Genomic DNA, 27,474 nt, shown 5'->3' on the forward strand with positions numbered 1-27,474 from the left:
AGCCGTTAAGAGGATAACGAGGGACTGTTACAAACAACTCCTAATACAAACAGAAGAAATGGACCAATTTCCAGAAAACTTAACCAAGATTAAAGAAACGATCTAAATGGCCCCTAACCGTTACAGAAGCCGAATTCATAATTAAAATCCCTCTTGAAAGAAATCACCAGGCCCAGAGGGTTTTATGGGAGAATTCTACCAAACGCTAAAAAAAAAAAAAAAAAAAAAAAAAAAAATTAACCCCTTTTCACAAAAAGACCCCCAGACGGTGAACAGACTCATGAGAAGGTGCTCGACATCACTGATCCTCAGGGAAATACGCAACCACACTGAGACACCACCTCGCACCCGCCAGAGTGGCTAAAATCAACAACACGACCAACAGCAGGTGCCGGCGAGGATGCGGAGAAAGGGGAACCCCCGTGCACTGTTGGTGGGAGTGCAAACCGGGGCAGCCGCTCTGGAACGGTGTGGAGGGTCCCCCAAAATTAGAAATAGAGCTATCCTATGACCCAGGAATCCCTCTACTGGGTATTTACCCAAAGGAATGAAAACCCGTATCTTGAAGATACCCGCACCCACACGTCCGCCAACAGACGAGTGGGTAACGGAAACGTGGCGCATACACAGGGTGGGACGGCACTCAGCCCCACAGCAGGAGCCCCTGACATTCGGCACGACGTGGGTGACCCTGCAGGACGCCACGCTGGACGAAACGAGCCGGGCACAAGACTGATCTCACCGACGTGTGGATTCTGAAAGTCGAACTCACAGAGGCGGACAGCAGAGTGGCGGCTGCTAGGGACCAGGGGTAAACGGGCAGATGCCGGGTCAGGGGGACAAGGCTTTAGTTATGCGACACGGAGTTCTGGAAACCCCACGTGCAGCGTGACTGCAGCCCGTCCTAATACAGTGCCCACTGGGGATCTGCCCACAGAAAAATCGTAAATGTTTCAGCACACACAGAAACCACTCCGTCCGCCGGGGGACGTGAGCAGTTCACGGTGTGCGCACAAGGGAAAACATCACGCTGCGCACGGCAAACAGAGACGCTCTTTGTCCATCACACGGCATTGGAGCTGGGGGAAAATTAACTCCAACTTTACACAATCTCTTTCGGAAAACACAAAAGGAGGAAGCGTTTGCCAGCTCGTTTCATTAAAAAAATTTTTTAAAGTGTTTATTTTTGAGGGAGAGACAGAGCATGCGTGGGGGAGGGGCAGAGAGAGAGGGAGACACAGAATCCGAAGCAGGCTCCGGGCTCCGAGCCATCAGCACAGAGCCCGACGCGGGGCTCGAACCCACGAACCGTGAGATTGTGACCTGAGCCGAAGTCAGACGCTTCACCGACTGAGCCCCCCAAGGCACCCCTTGCCAGCTCGTTTTATGAGGTCACTATTTCCCTGATACCAAAGCCAGACAGAGTCCACAGAAAGAAAGACACAGACTAATACCTCTCATGAATTAAGAGGCAAAGATTCTCAACAACGCATGATGGAGGTGAATGCTATTCTGTATCACGATCGAGTGGGATTTATTCCAGGTACCCAGGGTTGGCTGAACATTCAAAAGAATCGATGTAATCCACGGAACCAACAAGCTAAAGAAAATTCCTATGACTGTATCAGTTAATGCAGAAAAAGCACTCAACGAAATCCAACATTCACAATTTGTTTTTAAACCAGGAAGTCAGAGATAGAATGGAATTACCTCGCCGATAAAAAGCAGCTACCAAAGCAGCAACTGTTCACGTTATATTTAATGGTTAAAAACGGTGTTTTCTCCCAAGGACGAGGAACGAGGCACAGATGTCCCCACGTTCTTGTCTGACTCGGTGTTGGAAGTCCCAGCTGCGGCAGCAGGCAAGGGGAACAGACGTACGGTCCGGACAGGTAGGAGTAAACTGTCTCTGTTTGCAGGTGACGTGATTCACTGGGCACAACATCTCGAGAGATCAACAAAACACTCTGATATACGAGCTCAGCGCGTTCTCAGGCTACAAGACCAACTCCCCAAAACCCATTTCATTTCCCTACACTAACAACGAATGTGCCGGAACCGAAATTAAAAGCACAAGGCCGTTGACAACCACCTCGGAGGCGATGAAATCCTTAGGTGCACGTTTAACAAAAGGTGCACGGGGTCGGCATGCTGAAAGTTACGACACGCCGACGGAAGACGTCACGAAGACCCAAAGAAACGGACGGATGAGCCACATTCATCTAACGGAGCTAAACGAGCCCCACGTCGATCTCCGGGTTTAACGACGTTTCTGTCAAAACACCGGCAAGGTTTTCACGGACGTGGACAAACTTATTCTGAAACGCATACGGGGAGTCACAGACCCCAGCATAATTAAAGCGATCTTGGCCGAGAGGAAGAGAGGGGGATCACCGTTCGATAGCACTGTCACGGTAATTAAGGCAATGCCTGTGGCACCCACGGGGGAGACAGATCAGTGGGACGGAACCCAGAACCCAGCCCACAAAAGCACATCACTGACATTTTATGGAGGCACACAGTTCAGTGCAAGAAGGACATTCCCGGGCAGAAACTGTACCGCATCTAAGACCTCATGCCTCGTCCAAAAATTAACTCGGAATGCACCACGGGATTCAATTACAACGCAAAGCCATAACATTTTTTTGGGGGGGGGGGCGGAAATTGGGGAAAATTTTCGAGACCTGAAGCTAGGCAAAGAGCAGCAGGGCTCAGGGAAGGGAAACCGGGAGGCTGGATAGGCGGGAACACACCAGAATGTGGGAGACTCGTAAAACGGAAGAAAGGGCGAGCTTCGGACTGAGAGGAGGTGTTTGCAAGCCGTGTCTACAATAGAGAAAGAACCTTCCGAACTCAGCCGCAAAGAACAAACGAGCAACCCAGTTAGAAAATGAGCCACCTGGGCTGACGGCTCAGAGCCTGGAGCCTGCTTCCCATTCTGTGTCTCCCTCTCTCTGCCCCTCCCCCGCTCGTGCTCTGTCTCTGTCTCAAAAATAAATAAACGTTTAAAAAAAAATTTAAAAAAAAAAAAGGAAAAAATGAGCCAAAACACGTAATTTGACGTTTTACTAAAGACGACACATAAATGAGAAACAGCGCGTGAAACGAAGCTGGACGCCATGAGTCGTCGGGAAAACGCACTGAGCGCTCAGCGAGACCGCGCCGCACGCCCACCGGGACGGCCACAGCGGACGCCACCCATGAGACACGCCGGCTCGGGCACGGACTGCCGGCGGGGCTGCAAAGCGGGCCGTGACCCTACAAAGCGGCTCGGCGGCTCCTGCTGTTAGGCTCCCCAGCGAGCGCACGCTTAGACTTTCGTCCCAGAGAAATGAAAACGGTCCACAGAAACTCTGTGCACACCCGTTCACGGACGCTTGACTCACAGGAGCCACACACTGGGATCGAGCTGGATGTCCTCGGACGGACGCACGGTCAGGGGCACCCCCGGCGCGGGCGCCGCTCGGCCACAACCGGGAGGCACGCGGCGCCTAGAGGGCTCCCCGGGGAAGGAGCCGGGCCCCGAGGGCGCGTGCTGTGCGGAACCACTCGTACAACACTCGCAAGTGACAAGACTTCAGAAATCAAGAGCCGGTGGGTGATGGCGCGGGGTCACGAACGGGGGCGAGGGCACGAGGGGGGGCGTGTGGCCGGAGCAGCAGGGGGTCGTCTCTGGGACGGACACACCACATCCGGGCTGGCCACCGGGGTGCTGGACGGGCGAGTCTGCACGCGTGACACGCACACGCACAGATCGGTACGGGCAGCCGTGGGAGACCCGACACGCGGACCGAATCCGTGTCGGCGTCCTGACCGTGATGTCACAGTTCAGCTTTACAGAACGTCACCACGGGAGGAAAGTGGGTAAAAACACACAGGATCTCTCCGTTATTTCTTAAAACGGCGTGTGGACCTATAATCACCTCAGTAAAAACTCTAATTACGAAGAACGTTAAACGTACACCTGCCATAAAATCCCGCCACTCCACCCCCCTTCAGTCTGTACCCGAGAAAAATGCAAAACCGTGGCTTTACAATGACTCACAGGTGAATGTTCACACCTGCTTTATTTGCCATCGCCCCGAACTAGAAACAACCTGAGCGTTCACCAACAGGTGAGTGGATGAACCAGTTGTGTCCACGGGATGGAGTACGATTCGGCCGAGCACGGAGACCGGAGGCCACGGAGGGGGGTTCAAGCCAGAGGGAAGGAAGAGAGGGCACGGCAGGATTCCGCTTACAAAACCCCAGAAAACACGGACGATCCGCAAAGAAGGCAGGTCGGCGGTCAGCTGGAGGCGGGGACGAGGCAGGAGGCAGCTTCCCGGTGACCGCGTGTGTTCACTGTCCTAACTGCTGACGGCTTCGTGGGCGAGTGCGCGGCAGGCTGACCGAAACGTACGCCTGCAACGTGCCCCGTTTATCGAGCCCCAGTAGAGCGGGAACAAAAGGACCGAGTGGCTACGAATGAGAGAAGAGATTAGGTGCATGTGTTTAAACGCCCAGGTGAGGGGCGGGCAGGTGTGAGGCCAAGAAGAAGCAGAGGAAGGAAGGAGCAGCGAGCACAGTCTCCACACAGAGGACAGACCCCCACGTCCACTCCTGGCCCGAGTCCGAGTCCAGACGCAGCCGCTGTCGCGGGTCAGGACTCAGGGCCGCGAGGCAGGACGGTCCCAGAACAAGAGAAGAACAGGGAGCGGGGTACCTGACCAGGAAGCAATGGGGGTGACACGTGAGGGCAGGAGCCGTGGGGACAGACTAACTGCAGAGCCCACGATGACCCCAGACACGGTGAGCGGGACGCAGGGGCCCTTCCGCAGAGCCATGCAGGCGACAGGCGCCGTGTCACCAAGAAGCACCCGCCAGGCAGGAGGCGGTGTGGGGCTGGCCTGGAGGGGACGGCGGCCTGGCCGGCGGGGGGTAGGGAGCCTGACCCGCTGGAAGATTCTCCTGCCCCCTCGCCAGGCACCGCAGACCCGCGGGAGCCCCGTGAACGTGCACCTCGCTCTGCGGGGATACCAAGCCTGGACCCCACGTCCCCGTCCCCGTCCTGCACGGGAGAAACACAGCTGCTTGGCGCCACGTGGCGGGCCAGGGTTTCCGCTCGGGACGAGACCCCCGGAGAGCCCCTCCCCGGTGAGGAGAGGCTGTCCCTCAGCCCGAGCGGATGAGGTCCACCCCAGGACACCCGCTCCCGCAGCACTGCCGGCAAAGCACACCCTGCGCACGCGGTCTCTCCCCGCGCGTCCCGCATCTTTGGGAGAACCTACAAAGATCGGGGCGCATTTGGCAGGTGGGGCTTTGCACGGGAAGCAGGGATGGTGTGTTTCCGGGTTAAGATCAGCTTGAGCGGAGACCGTCCCTCTGTGGGAGGGAAGCGCACAGACAAGTGTGTGCAGAGGCATGCCGCACACCGTGAAGCGCCGTCCGGCCGGCGGTGGTTCCTTTGTCTGCAGGACCCCTCCCCCGGGGCCCTCGGGCCCCGTGAACGGTCCTGCGGACGGAGGGACGCGGACAACGAGCTCAGTTAACGGTTGAGGCCCGAGGGCAGGCCCCACAGACGCCAGGACACGGGACACGACCAGGACTGCGTGCGGCACGAAGGGGGAAGGGTAAGAGGAACCCAGGTACACGCGTGCACGCACACGCACGCACATGCACACAAGCACACACGCGTATGCACATGCACACAAGTTGCACACATGTACACACGGGCACCCAAGCACGCAAGCGCACACACGTACGCACAGGCACACAAGCACACGCGTGTATACACACGTGCACAGGAGCACACACGGACACACACGCAAACACACATACACGCACACGTGCACACACACAGCTCCCGGAATGCAGGAGTGAGGGGGTCTCAGAGCCCAGCCCGGAGCCCCCGGTGCCTGCAGGCATGGGGTAGCTGCTCTGAGGGCGGGGCCCCCCGCTCCTGGCTCCCTGCAGGGGCTCCGTGCACCCATCCCTGCCCGGGGTTTGGAGGGTCTGAGTCTGGCTCTGCGTGGGGCCCGGAGGCTCCTTGCCGACCCCGGGGTTGAGGGCCCTGACCCCGTGGCTGAGCTGCCCCGGCCAGGTCACCTGGACAGAGCGGGTCGCTTGGGGAACCGCAGCAATAATTTTGTGGGGGGTGATGGCCAGGTTCTGCAGAGGCGGGGGGGCCCGCAGAGGCCTCCGGGGCTCCCGGGAAGCCGCTGGCCCGGCTGTGCACACCCGGGGTGTAGACGCACGCTTGCGTGCAGAAGGAAAGCGGGGCCCGGACCCGAGAACTGGGCGCCCGGGCCGACCCAGGGAGGGGCTGTGGGGGGGAGGGGCCGCGACGTGGAGCCCACCAGTCTTGGAGGGCATCCTCCGGGGCTTCCAGTGCAAACAACGGTTACTTAGGAATAAACAGAGCATATGCCCGACCTTCGTGAAGAGAACTGCACCCTGTGGGGCGAGGGCAAGGTGAGAGACGAGGTCTTTCCCAAGACGAGCACACAAGCCGTGGGGAGAACGGGTCACTGGTTTAGTTTAGCTTGCAAACACAGCTGCCCTCGGATCGGTCCCAACGGTATTTTTCTGGACGCGGTGGATTCTGGAGAAGCAAACAGATGACGGTTTCAGAGGACATTTGAGGGCTAAAAAGAGCGAGACAGAAGGCCTCACCTGTTCGACGTTAGAACGCTTTATAAAATAATAATTAAAAAATAATTAAAAATGCATGATGTTGGGAAACTGAGTAGCACGGAAGAATTCTAATCTAGTCCCCCCGCCCCCCAACGCCAAAGCAGATGCCTCAAAGAGCTAAATCTCTTTTACAAAAGATAGAAAAGTTAGCACAAAATGAAATATTTATCATCCTCGTGAAGAAAGACCGCTCCCAGCTTTGAAGCAAAGCAAGAAACCGCAGAGGGAAACACGGGCGGGTGGCAGCGAGAACAAAGAGAAAACTCCCGCACGACAGGAGGAGACGCGGGGGGTGGGGGGTCGCTGCCAGCTGGGGCGGACGGAGGGTCGATGGTTGTGCCAAGCGAGGGCTCGTTACCGTTGGTAAGAGGGGGATGCGACGACCCCGCGGACGGTAAGCACCGCGTCCAGGCAGGCTGTCCACACGCGGGGCCCCCGCTGTGTCAGCGGCGCTGGGAAAACGCGTAGCCCCGCCGGTCATCAGGGCAGTGGACGTCGCGGGGCCGGGCGCCACCTGGGAAACTGGCGGGAAGCACCCTCCCGAGACGCACACGTACAGCAAGCCGCCGTGGCGAGGTCGGGATTGGGGTGTGGGACGTGGGGTACGGGTGAGCTCGGTTACTGGCGGGGGCCAAGCAAACATCGCCACGCCGGACGCAAACGGTGTGCGGCAAGGTCAGAAATACCCGTCCCGTTTCTGTTATCGATGGACGTTTTCATTGTATCTTCTAGCTATCGTTTGAACCCAGGAAGACCATTGAAGCTCACGCACAGCCCGCATGCTTCTTAAACCCTCGTTCGTGGATTTTTGCCGATTCCTTTGTCCACAATCTATACCAAGGTTCCCGCATCGTCTCCCTGCCCCCAGTTCATTTTATCTTGCCTGAATGAATTAACCAGAATGTCCAGACGAGATCGAGTTGAACTACCTTAAGTCTGTTTAGGAATCTGCTTGGGTGTTCGTTAATTACCGTTCGTTAATTGTCAGTGGGATGATAAGAGGAATTTATTTTTGTTCCTCGTTTTGAAGCTACTTTACCGGTGCTGATTCGTCTCTTACTTACGTGTCACCCTGTGGAAGAATCCTTCCATTAAGCTCTTCTCTGTTCTAAATGGTTGAATGCTACCGCATTATTTTCCAGGTAGCTGTGAGCGTGCTTTCACACCCCTTACTTCATCCTGCCCGTTGAACGAATCACGAGAACTCCCCGCAGCGGCAGAGCGGGGGCCCCACCCCAGGCCTCCGGCCCCCGGCCCCCACGTTGTCTGATCGAGTCTTCACTCTGAGGAGATGCGTCCTGGTTCACAAAGGCTTCAGAGCTGCCCGCAGCTGTGTGATGACCAGTGCAGGGGAGCAAATTCTGCCAGCCCAGGGTCTGCCTGTCTGGCATATTATCTTAAGCTGCCGGTTTTTAAGAAAATGCAGACACAAGAGCAGCTCCGAGAGCCCGCACGAAGCTTCCTTTCTGTAAGAGCCATTTCCACGTATGAGGGAATCTCCGTTTGTAAGGGTGTCCCCCTGGCTGTGCTGGGAAGAAGGGGTGACTCCAAACCCCGGGAAACTCTAATCGGGGCAGGAGGCACGGACTCAGATCTGCATGACAGCCTCACCCTTGTTCACTGTGCTTCCCTGGCAACCTGCCATAACCGACTCCCTACCCCCAACCTCTGTCTTTAGCCGAAGATGGTATTTAAGGTGACGGCTTTGGCCATTTCCCGGAGTTACCGTTTTCCTCGGTCTCTCGGGTATGAGCAGGAGGCACACGTGTAATCAAACTTTTGTCCGACTCACTCCTGTCAGTCCGTCTCACGTTGCTCTGATGCTCAGACCAGCTGGAAGAAGCCTGAAGGGCAGAGGAAAATTCTTCCGCCACGACGCCGGCACACACGGGCAGTTGAAGGTGTTTTCGGATAGAACGCTTTCTGCCTCTGAGCATTTCAGGGCAGTGGTGGTTCAGCGGGTCTCAATGACGGTGGTGAAATAGTACCAAGCATCTGCAAGAGTGGCTCTTGATTTAAGAAACTGGCAAAGACCAGAGAATTAATTGCCAACGATCTCTCTTTGAAAGAAAAACAAGATGCGTTTGACTACGATTTCACTGAGGCCCAAGGACAAGTGGGGAAGGAGAACCCCACACTCTGCTCCCATGGGCTCCCCTGCAGACAGCCGCCAAGCCTCCTCTGGAACCTGCCCGCCCCCATCCGCTCCCTGGCTGCTCTCTGCCGCTCGGGGGGGGGGGGAGGACTTTTGTTCTGCTCCAATTAGCCAGAACAGTTACTCCTCCCTGGGATCCAAGCAGAGCACAGGACGGCTCCTGGGAAGCGCCATTCCCGCTGCCGAGGCAGCTCGGCGCGAGCCGAGTCACCACCTCGCCCCACCATCCCGAGGCCACAGATTTCCGAAACGTTCCCGCAGACACGCTAGAATCCACGTCCGACCCGTGGGGCAGACGGACGGGCTACCGCTGATGTCCCCATTTGACAGACGGATGGACGGATGCATTGCCTAACATGCTCGTGGCTAAGAAACGGCAGAGTAGAAATTTCCAAATGAGCTCCGATATGATCCCAGACCCGAAGTTCTCTTCACCACATCACGCTGCTTTCCTGTAAGAAATCTCCTCTTCTTTCAAGCCCGAACTAGAGATTTCAAACACCTACAACCAAGGGAGTTACGTGTGCATTTGTTTTAAGTAACTTGAAGCTTCTGGGCATGGAGATCGTGGGGCTGCCAGGCTGGGTAGGGGCCAGGGAACCCTGCGCTGCCCTCACTCCATTTTGGTCTAACTGTCACAAAGCAAGCCGAGCCTCCTCATCCCTTCGGTGACCCAAATGCGGAGCGGAGCGGAGCGGTGGGTGGGCGGGTGCCAGAGGAACGGGGGCGGCCCGGACTCTAGCGGGGGATCCGGCCGCCCTGCCCCCGGGAGCGTCTGCGGCTCTGACCGCCCGCGGGCCCCAGGCCCCGTGGGGCACGTGGAGACCGGTGGAGCCCTGCCCCGGGGGGCCCAGGGGCCCTGCCAGGTGAGGAGAGGCTGAAGCGGGGGAGGAGGCCAGCTGACCCCGTTCTGGATGGGGGGAGGCCCTGGGGGACAGGACCTACACGGGACCAGGAGGGAGGGACAGACGTGGGGGCCGGAGAAGAGTGGGAACACCTGCCCGGAAGGCGGGGCTGTGGGTGGAGTCGAGAGGCTAGTTCACGAAAGGGGTGCAGAGACGCTCCGCCCTGGGGGGAAGCCGGTGTCCCCCGGAGCTAGAGAAGTGACCGGCCCAGGGTCCCACAGCCTGCGGTGCAGAAGTGGGGAGAACCCAGCGAGGACCACAGCTCTTCCGATGGGCTGTGGTCACCGGAGCAGCTGTGCCTGCGGGGCCCCCCCAGCAGGTGGGGCAGGTCCGGGGCTCCACAGGTGACCTCACCCCCGGGGAGAGCCGCCGGCCAGGGCGGTGAGAGGCCCCGGGACCCTGAGAGCAGAAGAAATACACCTGGAAGTGGTCGCAATCGGTAGAAAGGAGCCCGCACACGCCCCTGCTCACCAGGGCCCCACTATCTCTGCCGGCAGCGTAGACGCGCTCCGTGATTTCTGTCCTAAAACGGCCTGTCGCTTCCCGATCCACCTCCCTCCAGCTACCACCCCGTCTCTGCCCCCAGGACCCCCAACAAGGCTGGTGAGTGCCATCTGCACTCGACACCCTCACCTCCAGGCTCCCGTCCCACCGCCCCTGGACCCAGGTTTGACCTTGACCCGGTGTCCCCTGCTCTCTGCTCTGCCCAGACCACTGCCGGGGCCCCGAACAAATAGCCCAAGATGGGCCAAGGCGGCGTGCAGATCATTTTGAGCTGAAAACAACCAAGGCCCAAAAAACTCGGAAAGAAACGCTGACCTCCCCCGAACTGCCTAAAAGTTTGGAAAAATTCAGGAAGAGCGCTATCTCTGTGGATGACGACGTCATACTCTGAACGAGGCGGGGGGACGGGAGGAGCCCAGCTGGCCCGTCTGATCAGGGTCCCCTGCGCCCCATCATTTCCGGACAGCCCAGCAAACACCTGCTACCAAACATTTGGTCTTTTTCATCTTCCTTTGAACGTCATCCCTTCCCTTTGACCTCCCGGAGCCCCGCCCCTTCTCCTCAGTTCCGACGGAGGCGCGCCTCATCGCACATTCACGCGACCCCGTGTCCTCACCCCAGTCCTTCCCAGGCTCCCTGAAGGCTCCCTCCTCCCTGCACAGATTGGCAGATGGGGACACAGAGAGGGGGGACTCCAGGGAAGAGCTTCCGAGGGACAAGCCCCACTCGTCCCTCCGCAAACCCCCCCCCTTGCTTAATTCCGCATTTAGCCATTCTAATTAATGAGCAAACATTCTTTGCAAAACAATGTTTAAACACCTTAGGATTAATTTGATCAGATATTTAATTACCCTATAATTAATCATCTAAGCTTAATAAATTGAGCCCGGATCTCTGGGAGTTGGGTTTGTCCCAATGACTTCTAAAATAAATACGTGTTGGAGGCGCAGACTTCCTGCTCCCACTCAGAGCCCGGGGGGAGGAGGGACCGGTGGCCCAGGCGCCCTGCTGCCCCCGCCCCCAGCAAGCGGCCTGAGCTCAGCCTCTGTAGGGAGCGGCCAGTGGGCCGAGGGGCAGGGCCGGGAGCACAGCGCTCGAGGCCGGGGAGGCCGGATAAGCTGGCAGCTGCGAGACGGTCCCGCCGCCCTAACCGCGTGCGTCCCTGCACACCGAGTCTGCCCTGCAAGCCGCACCGGCTTCCCCGGTGGTGTGGGGAGGGCTCCCCCCGCCGGTCTCCCCGGGCCCTGAAACAGGCTCAACGGGGTCTCAAGGAGGGGCCAGGGAGCTTGTAGACTGTGAATCGGACACCAGCGAGGAGGGCCCTGTGCCCCCGGGCGCCTGGACCCTCTCTCCACTGGCCGTCAGGGTGCCCCCAGCACTGGGCTTAGCAGACACTTGACAGGTGACCCAATCTAGCAGCAAGGCGGGGGGGGGGGGGCCACCATCCGGGAGCATCCGAGGAGCTGAGGGCTGACACCTGCAAGGACCCGGAGAACCCCAGGTGGAGCCGCAGTCCTGACGGGCCTGAGTCCCGCCCCTGGGGTACTGGGTGGGAGGCCAGGGCACCATGGATGGGTGCTTCCCAAGCACGGGGACAGATGAGGTCCCCAAGGGCAGGACCACTTCCGACGGGCCAGGCCCCGGTCTAAGACTCACTCGTGCTCACGCCTGGAGCCCTTTGAAGAAGCCCCGTGGCTGGGCAGGGCCAGGCCCCCCAGCGATGTGGAAACTAAGAATCAGAGCCAGCGAGAGGCGGGGACAAGAGTCGACACAGGGGCGAGAGACAGGGGGCAAGAATTGACGCAGGGGTGAGAGACAGAGGTCAAGAGCTGCCGCAGGGGTGAGAGACGGGGGTCAAGAGCTGACACAGGGGTGAGAGATGGGGGTCAAGAGTTGACACAGGGGTCAAGAGTTGACGCAGGGGTGAGAGACAGGGGGCAAGAGCTGCCACAGGGGTGAGAGACAGGGGTAAAGACTTGACGCAGGGATGAGAGACAGGGGGCAAGAGTTGACACAGGGGCAAGAGACGGGGGTCAAGAGTTGACACAGGGGCGAGAGACGGGGGTCAAGAGTTGATGCAGGAGTGAAAGACAGGGGTTAAGAGTTGACACAAGGGTGAGAGACGGGGCAAGAGTTGACACAGGGGTGAGAGACGGGGGCAAGAGTCGACGCAAGGGCGAGAGACAGGGACAACAACTGGCCGCAGGGGTGAGAGACGGGGGGCAAGCTGCTGGTGGGGACCCCCTCTCAGGCTGAGGGAGGGTGGCTGGGGTCCTGGAGGGAGGGTTAGGGCGGCCCCAGCTCACCCGGGGAGCCGGCTGAACTTCCGTCTGTCTCTGGGTCACAGGGGATATCAGGCCAGAGCCCTAACTTCCCGGGCCGCCTCCCTCTGACCAGAGGGCAGCAGGCTCTCTGCAGCGGCCTCTGCTCCGATGGCATTAGCCCCAAACAGACACAACCCCTGACCAGCGACGCGTCGGCCGAGGATTGATTAACTCCGGCCGGACTTGGGGGCTGCCCAGTGACTGCGTCGCCCGGAGTTATTTATGCTGCCCCATTAGCTCGGGAAAGGCAGGATTCATGGAGCATCATGGCCTGAGAACCCAGTGAAATTAATATCCCTGTGACTGAAATACACGCCAAGCCGGGGCCTCCGCCAGTGAATCGGGAAGGAAGGGGGTTCCAGGCTCCCTGGTTCGAGAAGAGAAGCTTTGGCCGGCGAGGAGAAGGCACATCCACAGCCCATCCCTCTGTCCATCCACACAGCTGGCATCTGTCCCGTTCGTGTCACCCCGTGAAGCCACGGCCGCAGCACCCTGCTGGGGTCCCAGCCCCTGGGCTCCACACCCCCAGCTGCCCTCCATGCAGCTCCCGCACGTGGCCTGGGGCACAGAACCAGGAGCAGCGGAGGCTCCTGAAGGGTGGGGACCCCCCCCCCCTGCTTCTGGCTTCCGTTCTGTTCCGGGAGGAGCTGAGACCCTTTCCCCCCAGGGTCTGCCAGAGCCGGGGCTGGAGAAGCAGGTGGCACTGCGCTGGGTCCCAGCGGAGGGGTACCACCTGCACAGCTGCTGCACGGTCTCCAGGCTAAAAGCTACAGGACAAGAAGGAGAGCGCGAGGCGTCAGGCTAAAGACGGTCACGGGGTGGGAAAAGTACAGTGGTTTACAGCAGGAAGAAGGTGAAAACACACAGCCGTTTGCTGGGATGAAGTGGAAACGGAGGGACAACTGAAGGAGTTCAGTCGGCTGCCTTGAATACAGCCCGTCTGTTGTTTTCCCGTCGGAAGCACGCATTTTGCATAACCACAGAGAAAAATGGTAAAACCCGAGTCGGCCGCGTGCCCCGAGAGAGAACGCGGCCCCGTGACTCCGTGGCGGGGTTTGCCCACCGGCCGAGTCCGGTGGGATGTGCCCTGTGGACTGAGAAAAGCAGACAGACAACAGGCACAAACAGCCCTGTTCCGTGATCACGGTGCCGGTGGCCTCGTTACCCGGAGCCTGCCGTGCGTGTGCGTCAGGATGAACGCGGCGGGAACCTGTGCTCCGTGCTGGACACGCAGCCAAGGCCCCCTGCCGGTCCTCAATCGCGTGGTGCCCAGAACCCGGAGGGCACCTCTCCACACACTCCGTCCTCCTGTGACTGGCTCCGGACGGGCCGGTCTACCTGCCGTTTCCTCCTGGCCGGGAGCCGGGGACGGGCGCCAGGTTTTCCCTTTTCCGAAGCTGTAACACGTGCGCGTGAGCAGCCACGGACCACGCCACACAGCCGGGGACACCGGAAACAGGGCGCGGGAGGAAGGGGAGCCCCGTCTGGGCTCCGTGTCGGGGTGCAGGACCCCAGGGCTGTCGGAACAGCTCCGCGGACTGCACGGCTGCAGAGCGGTGGCATCTCCCTGTCTCGGGTTCCGGAGGCTGGAGGGGGCGGGTCTGCTCCAGGCCCCTCCCCCGGCCCCTCCCCCGGCCCCTCCCCCAGCTTGTAGGCACCGTCCCCCTCCCAGGAGCCTCTTCCCTCTGCACCTTCTGTCCCAGTTTCCTCTTTATTATTATTACTTTTTTTTTTTTTTTTTTAAAGGAGGCCGGTCATATTGGATCAGGCTCCAGCCTGAAAGCCTCATTTTAATGCTATTATCTGTCAAGACCTCTTTCCAAATCGGGTCACGGGCTGAGAGACTGAGGTCAGGACCCCAGCACGTAGGTTATTGGGAGCAGGGACATGACTGGACCCACACAGGCTAAGATTCCCCTTCTACTTGTGTGCCTGCCTGTCCGGCTCCTTCTGGAGCGCTGGGATAGGAGGGGCGGGTGTGTCAGGCCAGGGTCCCTCTCCCGGTCCCTGGCCGATGTGTCCATATGGCACAGGGGCCTCCTCGTCCCTCCACAACCCGGGGAACAGGTGCTTTGGGCAAAGGCGTTTTCAGCAGCAGACCTGATGATTTTCCGTCCCCAGGTGTCACCTCTGCACGGCCCCCCCTCTTCCATCCAGAAGGTTGGCCCCTGGCTCCAGGCTCCTGACGCCCCAGCCAGGACTCACACATCTGGCCGTTCCCTCAACAGCCCCTTACTGAGCACATTTGTGGCACGAGGCCCCACCTGGGGCCCAGGGTCACAGCAGCAACAGGCGAGGGCTGCCTTCCAGGGGCCCCAGCCCGGCACTGGGGACAAACGGGAAATGGGAGGCTCCCAGCCAGGGGGACAAGGTCTAAGAGGGGAGGCACAGGGGCCAGTGGGCTGCAGACACAGGAGCCCCATCCTGTTGCCCGCACCAACCTCCTTGTCGCCGGCCAGGCACACACACACGGAAAGCATGCCACGGAATAAAGGAACCGTCGAGGGGCACGGCCCGGCACTTTACAGATCGACTCTGGACCTTGTGGCAGAGCCCCCTCACCCCTGACTGGCCAGTCACCGTCCTGTTGGGGGCTTTTTGGCAAAAGGAGGGATTTTCAGATGCTCCACGGACAGATGAGATCCTGGAAAAAACGTCACCTTTACACAAGGGGCAGGCAAACCGTGGCCTGCAGACCCAATCCGCCCCCCCCCCCTCCGCCCCGGCCTCCAGAAGTAAAGCTTTGTTGGAACAGCCACGCCCATCTACCTACGTTTTGTCTGCGGACCGCAAGGGCGGAGGTGAGCGGCTGCGACCCGGATCTCACGGCCTGAAGAGCCTGGGGTACTCACTCCACCCCTTACAGAAAACCCGCGCCCGCCCTGCCTTCACCCGTGAGGACTGCAAAGCGGAAGTCACCCCAGGGGTGGTACACGACAGCCTACTAGCGACGAGTTGGGCGGTGCGTCCCGGGCGAGTGCCGGTCTGACCCCTGCCGCCCCTGCCGCCGCTGACTTTTCTCAAGCCGCTCCCTGCCCTGAGCCTTCCCCACGTGGGAAGGGAAAGGAGTGGGCCAGGCGACCCCACGCTGCTCACCAGGTCCGAGCCGCCGTGTTTGAGTTCAAGCAGCGCTTCAACCCGTTGGCGGCCCCGTGGCCCCTCGGGTGAGCTCTGCGGTCGCAGGGACGCCCTGTAATTACTCGTGAGAATTATTAGGGCACCCGAGGCCCCGGGCACGCTGAATTACGTCCGGAAGATGGTGCCCTTGGGTGTGGAATTTAGCTCCAGAAATGAAGCCGCGTGGAGCCAGCAGCAAAGCATCTGCGGGAAACGTGAAAAGCCAGCAGGTGCCTAACGCCCAGGGGTTTCCAAACAAGCGGGCGCTATCGCCAGTTCAGGAGAGAGGCTCGCGGGGCAGGGAGGGCAGGCGGTGACCCCGGAGACCCGGCTCGGCGGCTCCGTCGGGGGCTTGGTCGCGCCTTAACCTCTCCGGGTCTCGGTTTTCTCGACTCGGGGGGGACCTTCTGTCCTGCCCCGGGATCACCGGCAGGACTCCACGAGGGGCAACGAGACAGGTAGGACCGCGTGCACGTGCACAGCACAGAAAACTCTCGGGAGTATCACCACCAGCTCGCCCGGACCCTCCCCAGAGACTCAGCGTGTGCACGGTTTTCACAAGAGCGACTCGGTGGACAGAGCGAGAGCCCACGGTGACCCACCCAGGGACACACGGATGCTGGGGGACCCCGCTGGGACCCCAACCCAGAGCTCAGCCCCCACAGCTTGCGGCCCTTCAGCTGCTGGTTCTGCGTGCCTGTCCCGCCCTCCTCAGCGACGGGACACAGCAGTGCTCACGGAGCCCACGCAGAGTCTCCCCGGTCCTCCGTGGGGAGGGTCCCCTCGGCCCGCCAGCCCCCTAGAGCCCGGCACCCTAATCTCGTCTCTATCTTCCAGGCCCTGTGACCCCCCCCAAGCTCCACCCTCCACCCCGAGGGCTGCCCTCTGGGGGCAGTGGGGGAGGGGCTCACAGGACGGTGTTCCTGCGGAGTCACCCCCAGACGCTCAGGTGACGGACACTCGGGCGTTACGACGTGGTGCAAAGACACGAGATCCCCGTGAGACGTGACCCCCTCCCTGCCAGCTGCGGCCCCCGCCTCGGTGTGCCCCCTCCACGCGGCCCAGACGGGGAGGCGGAGGCAGAGGAGGGTCACAGGACAGCCGCGGGCTGGGGACACGGCGCACAGAGCAGGCAGTGCTCACGCCGCAGAGCCCGGGGACGCCCCGTGGACAGGCCGCCGTCCCTGCGCTCAGAAACAGAGGGCCACCGCGGGGTCTGGAGCCACGTGCCAGTGTTCCGCTCCCCGTGTGCCCCGAGCCCGGAGATTCACAGGACAGCGGGGCCAAGCGCCGCCACCCGCGGGAGGCAGACACGAGACCAGAGCTCACCATGGCACGGAGCGCGGAGCCGCTCCCACACGGGCCCCGCACACCTCCACCGCCCCGCGTCTCCTCTGAGAAAGCTTCCTGAGGAGGCACTTGGGCAAAATGAGGGAAGAACGAAGAGGAAAAGGGAAGACACGGTGACGACAAACCCAGCGCTCACACGGGACAAAGAATCGCTCGCGAGCGTCCAGGGCTCCGTGGCTTTCCGTGGTCAGGCCAGACGCGCACGGAGGGCCGGCCGGCAGGTGTGGGCTCAGGGCACGGCTCCCTGAACCCGTGGCGGCCTCTCCACGGCGCGGGCCCCCCGGGGGGCAGCCCCGATGCTCAACGAGACCGCAGGTGTCCCTCCAGTGGCCCCCGCAGCCGGACGCCGGGCGCGGGGAAGCCGGGGTCGGCCCCGCCACACACAGCAGGGCAAGCTTGGGCACAGGTGCCACGGCGCACGGCCAGCGACGAGCCCGTCGTCCCCACCGGCGCTTAGGGTCCGCACACAGTCGAGCTGCTGAGCACCCGTCTAGCGGGTGAACGTATAAGTGGTGTACCGCCTTCCTGGTGATGGACACGCAGACCGGCTTCCAGCCCCACGGCGACAGCTCGCGCCTGCACGACCCCCACGTACGCGTCCCTCCTCGGACGCACGCCCCAGCTCACTTCCGGCTGGAGGAGTCGGAAGGGGAGAGGGAGGCCAAGCATGTGCTTCCCCTCGGGCTCCGGCCTGCAGGCGGCCCTGCCTCCCGGGTCCCTGCAGCCACTGCCCTGGGTCACCTCACCTTCCCGCTGCCGTCTCAGGGACTCGGGCTCCTTCCGTGCGGTGAGGCCCCAGGGAACATCCCTCCGGCACAGGTTCTGTGTTCCCGGCTGAGCCGTGATCACACCGCAGGCCGGGGCAGGGGCTCGGGCCTCCGTCTCAGCGCCCAGAGCAGAACACAGGGGAGGGTCAGTGTAGGGTCTGGCCTGAGACCCCCAAGTGGCCACCGTGCGGAGGTCGACTTGGAGGAGGCAGAGCTGGAAACGTGTGCCGCGTCAGGGCGCTGACCGCTGGCGGCCTGAGCCGCAGGGAGGGGGCGCCTCTGCCAAGCCCACAGGGCTGTTCCTACAGGGAGCGGGGAGCCCGGCGAGGGCACTTCTGCGGTGGCCCCCCCCCTGCCCTGCCGCTGCAGGGCCAGGACGCCTGACGCCAGCCGGCTCGGCGAACGAGCCATCGCAGGCGGCCCGGCGCGCACCCGTGCGTCGGCCCCACGGCGCACTCCCTCCCATCTTCTCAAGTGGGAACCAACAATCCCACGTGTTTCTAGAGCCGGGACCTGGGCACGCCCGCTCTGGCCTCACACGGTGCCGGACGTGCATTTCTGAAGGCCCACGCCACGTGGGACATCACACCATTCTGACAACACGAGTGACACCGCTGTGGGACGACACCGTTACGAGCGCCGTACCGCTTACTCGCTGGTGCGGCCGCCCGCTGAACGCGTGCGTGACAGATGGCCCCCCGCCTCCGCCCAGGGCCAGCCTGGCACCAACCCGGATCACAGGAAACGCCGCGCTGCTGGCCACGGGCCGGTCGCTGGCTGTGCCCGGGAGGTGGTGGAGCCCAGCCAGCCCCGCGGACATACATCCCCTGGCCTTGGGTCCCAGGGCCCCCGCCCCCGGTGCCCCGTGCAGAAGCCACTGACAGACGAGGGAAGGGACACCCAGCCGCACGCCGAGTTCTCTGACCAGCTGTGACCTCGAGAAGCCACTTCTTCTCCCTGAGGCCCCGTTTCCTCGTGTGGAAAAGAGAATTAGAATTACTGAAGTTATGCCCAGACTGGGTGAGCCAACGCCCACGGAAGCACCTTGCATCAGTCGGGCCCCACTGCGTAACAACCTGCCAGAAACCTCTCGGGGGTCCTGTCCGCATATCTGCAGGTCAGCTGGGGCTGCCCGGGCCGGGCCGGGCCGCTCTGCCCAGAACTGGGTCCTCGCCACCGAGCTGGGCTCTGGTCCATTCCTTCTGTGTTTATTTCCGAGCCCGGGGTGCAGGGGAAGCGTCTCGTGGCGAGAGAGCAGACCGAACGTGTTTCCAGAGTCCCTGCTCGTGCGCAGTCTGTCAACACCCCAGGAAGGCATGTGGCCAGCCCAGAGCTGAGGGGAGGTGGGAGGGGAGTGTCTTCACCACTTGTCTCACCTGCCACACGGGGCCGCCCAGGGGTCAGAAACCCCGTTTCTTATCGCCGTTTCCTCGGCCTCACAAGGGCAGGGCCGCCAAAGCTTGTGTGTTTCACCTACGGCTTCGGCATCCCAGCAACCAGCCCGACCGACCGTGGACCCCGTGGATTAAGTGGCTGTGTGGCCGCGTCCAGTGGAGCCGATCTTCAGAGGGGCCCTGGGTGCCCAGAGGTGCCTTTGCGAAAGGCAGGTGCCGGGGGACGGCTTCTTTTCTCATTCCCGAGTCACCATAATTCTTCTTCCCGGGCTGGTCCGGCCCAGCCCCCTCAGGCGGGGGCTGGCCAACACCCACCTGCACCTTCGCAGGGAACCAAACGCTTCCATGGACACCACCCACGGGCCCGTTTCACACATGGGGAGACTGAGGCTGGGGGGCACAGGTGACACGCCCCGGGCCTCCCTGACAGGGAGCGGGAAAGCTGGAGATTGAGCGGTGACCTTCCTGATTCCAGAGCGGGGGCCCCCCGCCCCCCACGCGCGGCACCCTGGCTCCGCCTGACTCCGTGGCGCGGCCCTGACGCGTCATCAGCCCGGGTGACAGCCCGCCCAGCACGGGCACAGAGGTTTAATTTCGGCCATTTGTGTGAACAGAAATTACTCACTAAAGTGTCATTTGGTAAATTCCGGTCTTTGCAAGCAGTTAATTCGATGAAGACAAGGCCCGGCCAGGAAGCAGCCGCCCCGCCATCCCCTCGCGGCCAGCGCCCCCACATAACAGAGAACGCTCCTTGAGTCCCAGGCTGCTTTAAATTCACAGCCCTTCACCATTATGTCAAGGACAGTCGTTATGTGACCGGAGAAAATGTTCCCCGTCTAGAAAAATAAAACACCACCTTGTGTGCTGGATTAGCGTTTTCTACCGCACGTTAAATGGAGAGTCTTTAAGGAGCGTGATCTCTGAATTATGTGGTTTGACGACTCTTTAGCCACGCTGGCCGGGACAACTATTTATCAGCCCAGAGAAGCGCAGCCCAGCAGACCCCACCTTATGTCTCCCGGGTCCCCTCAGAGGCTTCTGCCCAAGCCGGGGAACCCCACCCCGAGTGCCCCGGGGCCGGGCAGGGGCTGGTGTGGGGGAGCCGGTCTCGGGTCAGCACTGAGACCGGACCAGGCACCCACCTCCCTGGAAACTGTCGTGTGACAGAGAGTCAGGGTTAGAGGTCCTTTTGTTTTCCCCCGTCAGCCTTCTCCACTGGCCTCTGGCTCTCTCCAAGTCATGGACCCTGCCAGCAAAGACTTGGCCACCGGACAAAAGCTCTCCTCTCGGGCGAGTGGCCCCAAGGTCTGGCCTGGGGCTGGGGCCTCACAAGCTTTCTCGAGACGCAGCTAAGCCAGGAGCCCCTCCGCTGGCCTCTGTCAGCCTCGTCCGACGGTCCTGCCCCACCCTGTCCCCTCCCTTCCGGGCCTGAGCTCGGCTGAGGGACAGAGGAGCCACGTACCAGACATGGTCTCAGAAACCCCAGCTCAGCCCCGTGTCCCAGGGATTTCTGGCGAGCGTCCCGGTGCCAGGACCGAGAACTCGAGAATAGGACGTGACGGGTCCCCATCCTCCAGGACGGAGCAGAGCAGCAGGGACATGAAGCAGCGCGTCCTCACTCAGGACAAGCCCAGGCGGCGGACGCAGCCCCGCCTGGAGGAGGATCCTGGGGGACAATCAGGGGTCTCCCGTGCGCACGAGACTTAAGGCTGCCGACAGCGGTGCAGACGTGGGGCGGCACGCGCAGCACCTGGGACGCAGGGACGGGGCAGAGGTCAGCGGCGGGCGGCAGCGAGAGGTTGGTCCCAGAACAAAGGCATCTCTGTTGCCGGGACTGGGGACCCAGAGCTTGCCCTGCATGTGGCGGGGACCAGGACGGCTCTGTGACTTAGGAGGACGCTGCCTTCTCGGGCCCTGACCCGGAGCCCCGGCAATGTCCCTGCGTGTCTGGGCTCCTCCTGCCACACCAGGGAGAGGAAAGCAGGGGGGTCGCGGGAGGCTGGAGGCCATGGGCAGCCGTCCCGGGGACCGCGACGTTCTCCCAGGTCCCCCTTGGCTGCGGGATGACTCATCCTTCTGCAGCCGTGACACGGGGTCTCACGGAAGCACAGAGAGGCCACGTACGCCTCCCGGGCCACGGCGGTGCGCGCGATCTGGGGGGCGCAGCATAGACGTCCGAGGGAACACGGCCTCGCTGGCTCCAGGGCGCTGCCCCTCGGCCACTTCAGGGAAGCCACGGCCCCCACTGAAATGATCCAAAAGGCGCCCCGGGTGCCCGGTGTGCGAGGATGCTGGCCTCAAAGCAGGGAGGGAGGAGAGGGGAAGAAGGCCTCCACCCCAGCACCCGGGAGCGCCCCGGAGCATGAACCGTCAGCCCCACGCAAAGGGAAGCTCCTCCCGGGATGTCAGGGCCCGGCCCTGGGGAACCAGGGACAGAGGGGGAAGACCAGGCTCTCCGTCCGGGTCCTGTCGGCCTGCCAGAGGAGAGAAGGGGCCGAAGACAGCGTCCTCGTCCCCGGGGACGCAGGGTCTCCGCAGCGAGAAAACAGAAAGGCAGACGTGCTACGGGAGCAGCCCAGCCCGTGGCACTGAAGCCACCGGACAACAGTGTCCCCCCCGCCCTCCTGTGCCGAGTGGGAAAGCCCGGGTCCTGCCCAGGAACCAGAGCCGGCGTCCCCCTCTGTGACACACCTGTCTGCGTGGCTCTTGCGGCCCGCCTTCTTTCTCCACGCGACGGCCTCCTTGAAGGCCGTGCCGGTGCCAAGCCCCAGGCCTGGCATACAGGAAGCGCTCAATACTGAGCACCGAGCCGTGGAACCGTGTGCGATCAGGCCCACGTGGGAGCTCACGCGGCAGTGCCCCAGCCCTTCCCCCTTGGCTCACCTTATGCCCAAGATCACCTTCTGCTCCGATTCCGGAGACGCCGCCTGGACGAGCCAGAGGACCACAGTCCCAAGAACGTCACCGGCAGGTCCTCGCCGCCACAGCCGCCTACCGGACGTGCTTTCCCCGGAGCGCACACTGAGCGCGGGTGACCGCAGCAGGCGGGAGGCCCAAGAGCCAGAGCGGGCCTCTGGGAGCCGGGACTCCGGCGCGGGGGGCACGCGGGCGGTTAACGCAGAAGGGCCGCCCTCGGGTCCAGGCCGGGGCAGACCCCGAGAGCATTTCCCCCGGTGATCACGGAAATTCTGTCCAAGAGGGAAAGGGCCGCATCAGACCCGTCTGGACGACAGGCCAATGAGAGTTGTCAGGCGCCGAGGGACGCGGTTGTTTGTTTAATTTTCTTATCTGCTTCTCATTCCAAGAGACCGAATCTGGATACGCACAGTGGGAAGATATTTTTAAATAGACTGAACGGTGGCATTCGAATGAAAACTTTTGCTTGGAGATTTTTCAAGTTCCCTTATGTGCCAAAAGAGACACTTAATTTTTTTTTTTTTAGCTGTTTTTATTCTTTAACTTATTGATTGATTTGGTTACCCAAAAAGTATAGGAGCCCATCTTTTGGGCACCGAGAAAACTGCTATGTGCACCTGCAGCCTGAAGAGCCCAGGTCACCGTCACCATCACCACCGGGACCCACCGCATAAGGCCCCCGGTCCCCCTCACGCTCAGAGCTGGGGTTTGTACCTCGTGCTGTCTCCTGCGGCTGCCACAACACGTCACCCGCCCGGTGACCAGAAGCAACAGCAACTTCTCACCCGGTTTGGAGCCACAGGGTCTGAGATCAGGCCGTCAGCTGCTGTGCTCCTTCCCGGGGCCCAGACGCACCGGCGCCCTTGGCCCCCAGGCCGCCTCTGCCATCGCGGCGGCCGCGGAGAATCTCCACGTCTCATTCCCTCTCTGCTGGTCTCAGTCTTACTCATGTGTCTGCGCACACACACAGGTGCACACGTACACACACATGCACATGGGCGTGCACACACACACACACCTCTGCTTCCCTTATCACACCTTCTCTGACACACACCCTCAGGCCCCCAGTCGGGAAGATCCTTGGGATAACCTGGGGCCCGTCCAAACAATTCCGGATAATCTCCCCGCATCAAGAACCTCAATTCAACCGCAGCTGAGGTCACAGATTCACAGGTTTAGGGCATCAGGACGCGGCGTCTGGGAGGCCGGGATCCCATCCGACACCGGCCCCAGTCCAGCCCCCGGGCCTCGCGGTGCCCTGCAGACATTTACTCTCCAGAGCACACCCCCCCACTGGACAGATGCCCCATCCAGACGGCCCTGCACCGGGGGCCGCCCCTCCCTGGCCCTCAGTCTCCCTCTTATGCCAGGAAGGCTGTGGGCTCCGACGGGTTTCAGGATGCTTCCCGCCCCAAGGCCACCCAGTCTACAGGCTGACCAGGGAGGGCCCAGCCTGGCAGTGGTTGGCAGATGGCGAGCAGACAGCCGTTTCCAGAGAGAGGCCGTTTGCCCAGGACCCCGAACTGGTAACGGCGTACAAGTCCCCGGCTTACAAACCCCAGCTGAATCAGCACGCACCCAACGTGGGCGCAAGCCCTGCTCCACGGAGCCTCCTGAGGAGAGCCACCCTTGGGGGCCAAGGAAAGGCCTGCTCCCGCCACGACCGGCAAGCTCCTCGCGGAGACCGGGCGGGGCCAGAGGGGTGCCTGGGCTCTGTGACAGGTCACCTGCGGGGTGACACAGAGGCAGAGGAAGGAAAGGGGCGGTGGTCGGCCGGGGCTGCGGGGACGGTGACCGATCCGGAGGTTGGCAGGCCGTCCAGCCACGGGCAGCGGGCGGGTCCTGACCCTCCTGAGCCTCAGGCGTCCTGGCTCCGAGACCGTGGTGGCAGAACAGCCCTCGCTTCGCTCAGCCAGGGACGACCTGGGGTGACGTCTCCCCTGACCTCTCGACCCGGTCTGACCAGTCTTCACCAAACCTCAGAACACACTCCTACTGGCTCGTACGTTGCTAGAGTAAAGGGCAACCCCTCACAGTAAAAGTTGCTGGCCGACGACAGGAGTCTCTACCGGGGGGATTTGTGTGCGCGTTCCACCCATAAAGCTGAGAACAAGTTTTCTTTTCTACAAGGATCTCTGCCGCACTCAGCCCCGGGAAGGAGAGCTGACGGACCGGCCATCCCGGGGACCGGGGGTGCTGTCGACCAGCGTGAAGACCCACAGGGACAGAAATTCGAGATGGAGACCGTGACAGTCAAACGTTCTGATGGGAAACTGGATTTTGCTACAGAAGCCAGGGCGGTCACTGCTGGGAGTGTGAAGGTCGCACCTGCAGGCACCGAGGTCACCCTTGGCCCTGATGCTGGAAAAGGCCACTTCTGAGGGCCCGGTCGTCCCGGGTTCCTCTCTAGGCGGCTTTTACCTGCAAACACCTGTGTCCTCAAGTGAAGGGTCAGTGTCACAGGGATGGACGGGGACAAGGCTGACGCACACAGGGGGCGAGTGGGAGTGGGGAGGACGCAGTTGAGCCTGCACGTGGCGCCAGGCAGGTCCCGGCAGACTTCCCGGAGGAGGAGTTTGGAGAAACCGCCACCCCTGGGGCGCAGACAGGGCAGTTGAGCCCCGTGTCCCGTTTTTTGCCTCTCCCCAGGTCCCGGGCTCTCAACCCCCGAAGGCTAGCTGGGTTCCGTCTCGTTCATCCCCGTATACCCAAGGCGTAGCAAAGTGCCCAGCACACAGCAGGTCCTCAACACGCACCAGCTGGTTGAAGGAAGCAAGGAATGGATCAATTCCGGAGCACGCCATCGGGGCTCTCAACAGGCTCTCAGCAGGAGATCCCACAACCCAGCCCTCCTCCAGCAGCCCCAGCCCGACGCCTTCGCGTGCGGACTCTTCTGGTCGGTCTGGGCACGCTTTACTCCCCGCTGTTCTGATGGCAAGCCGCCCTGGGGGTGAGAGCCACACCACCAGGTGACTGCTGCTGGGGCTCTCTGGACGGCTCCCTCTCGGCCCACGGCCCCCATCAGCCACCGAGCACTCTGCATTCCACCTTCCTGCGCCCTTCTGGGGCCTTACACCAAACCCCTCCCCCTGCGCCTCAGCCCGCCCTGACTCCAGACCTGCCCCCACCCCAGCCGGCCCTGCCTCCAGACCCTAACCCTTAGACCAAACCCCGCCCCCCCACCTCAGCCGGCCCCGCCTCCAGCCCTGCCCCCTTAGACCAGACCCCGCCCCACCCCACCCCAGCCCTGCCCCCTTAGACCAAACCCCGCCTCACCCTCAGCCGGCCCCGCCTCCAGACCGGCCCCCTTAGACCAAATCCCGCCCCCACCTCAGCCGGCCCCGCCTCCAGACCTGCCCCCGTGCGGCAGGCAGTTCCCACCACCTATGCTGCAGGAACCAGCAGGCCGATTTCAGAATCGGACAGTGCCTGTCACGGTTGCCCTTGACAACCACAGCACACACCGCCACCCACCCCCCCACCCCCCACCACCAAAGGGTCTGGCGTCCAGGGAGGGGATCAGTCCTGAGACACAGAGTTTTCCCAGCAGAAGGAGAAGCTGAGAGAGTGGCAGAAACTCCCAGTGCCTCGGTGATGGGTGCAAAATCCACCCACAAAAGTTGTGACGCCCCTGCCTCTGAGAGGCGGGGCTCACCGCCCCTGCTGAGTGTGGCTGCACTTGGTGGCCGGCTGCAACCAACAGAACGTGGCCACGGCACGCGCGCCCTCCAGGGCGGCTCTGCCCTCTCGGGGGAGCCCGCGGCCGCCTCCAGAGGACACTCAGCATCTCCGCCGAGAAGCCTCCGCGCTGTGGACGGACAGGTGACTGCGGTCCTGCACACCCTGACCAGAACTTCAAGGGAGACTGAGCCAAGCCAGGCGGGAGAGCGGCCCCCAGGCCCCCTCCCGCGGAAACCGCGTGGGAAGACACCCGTTTATTGTTCAGGCCGCTAACTTCTGGAGTAATTCGGCTGGATGGATGGGTGGACAGGTATACCGCCGGATGGATATGTGGTTGCGTGGATGGGCGGATGGATATACAGACGGATAGGTCACGGGCGGTGGATATACGGGGGGATGATGGGTGGGTGGGTGGTTGAATGGATATATAGATGGATGGATATATGGGATATATGGCCGGGTGGATGGACGGGTGGGTGGGTAAGTGAAAGGCCACCTAAGGTCCTGACAGCTAAGGCCCCCCCAGAACTCTGCCATCAGGTAACCCCTGGAGAGGAATAACGGGGCCCTTCCTCTCTCCAGGGCAGCAGTCACGGACCCTCGAGGGCCACGGGACACCGGCACACACAGAGCTCCACGTTTTGAGTGGCACATGGCCTGCCTACCCGCCCACAGGGGTGGGCTCTCAGCGGCCGTGTCTCTGCAAGTCTCTGCCGCCTGGCCAGAGCTGTGTGGTCCTGACATGAACACCTGACCCAAGGTGCGCCTCTACGTTGAACAGACACGGAGACTCAGCATTTTGGAACCAAGTCGGATCAAAGGTCGGGCGCTCTGGAGGTTCCACACGCTCCCGCTGATTCGACCAAGTTGCCGTGCTGCCACGCTCGTCGGAGACAGTTTTGGTCAGCTGCAGCTATGGGGTCCTTTGGGCCGCACGACAAACCCACGAGAAAGGTTTTATTACGCCCATTTCACAGACACAGAAGCCAAGGAGCGGAGGGGAGAACCGACCTGTCCAAGTCCGCGGCTACTCAGTAAGGAGAACTCTAACGCCTCGCCTGTGCCAGTATCCCCCCCGGTCCTCACGAGAGCCCTGCTGGACCACCCGAGCAGGGATGTTCACCCCCAATCTGCGGATGAGGAAACCGAGGCTCCGCGAAGAGAAGGGACTCTCCAAGGTCATGCAGGAAGTCAGAGACGGAGCTGGGGCTCAAGCCAAGGTCTTCAGACCCTCAGGCAGGGATCCTCGGCCCCGTCCGCCCCTCCGTGCCTGGCCCTATTCCCGGGGCCCCCGCAGCTGCTTCCGCAAAGTGCTGGATGGTGTCCCCTGAATCTACCCAAGGACCCAGGGAGACAACTCATCCGGCCCCTGAGCCGCTTCCTGAACAAGCAGAGGCAGAGCTGCAGGCCCCAGACCAGGGGGAGGGGTCGGCGGCATCCACGGCACCCACCCTGGTCCAGCCAAGTCCCACCCCGCTTACGATACTCCCAGGGTGGCACGCCTGTCCCTTCCGCGCCTGGAGGCCTCGGTTATGACCATCCGGTGTGGGGCTGGAAAGCTGGGTGCCCTCTGGGTGATGCGGGCACTCACCCCAGAACAACGGGGCACGGGGGGTGACAGGATTCCGTCAGAGTCTGCGGGGTGGACGGTGGGAAGCCAGGGCTCAGGGGACCGGGGAAGCAGGG

At 61.8% G+C, this 27,474-nt stretch overlaps 1 long non-coding RNA gene across 1 annotated transcript in view; it reads right to left on the reverse strand.

Annotated features, from left to right (window-relative positions):
- Positions 1-3,483: 3,483 nt before the first annotated feature.
- Positions 3,484-27,474, reverse strand: part of LOC125927131 (uncharacterized) — a 43,133-nt gene continuing 19,142 nt past the window's right edge. The window contains exons 2-3 of the long non-coding RNA XR_007459245.1: positions 6,415-6,583; positions 3,484-4,461 (exon numbers count right to left, since the gene is read on the reverse strand). This is a non-coding gene — a long non-coding RNA (uncharacterized LOC125927131). The remainder of the gene's footprint in view (positions 4,462-6,414; positions 6,584-27,474) is intronic.

The sequence above is a fragment of the Panthera uncia genome, chromosome E1 (assembly GCF_023721935.1).
Source record: "Panthera uncia isolate 11264 chromosome E1, Puncia_PCG_1.0, whole genome shotgun sequence".
NCBI lineage: Eukaryota > Metazoa > Chordata > Mammalia > Carnivora > Felidae > Panthera > Panthera uncia.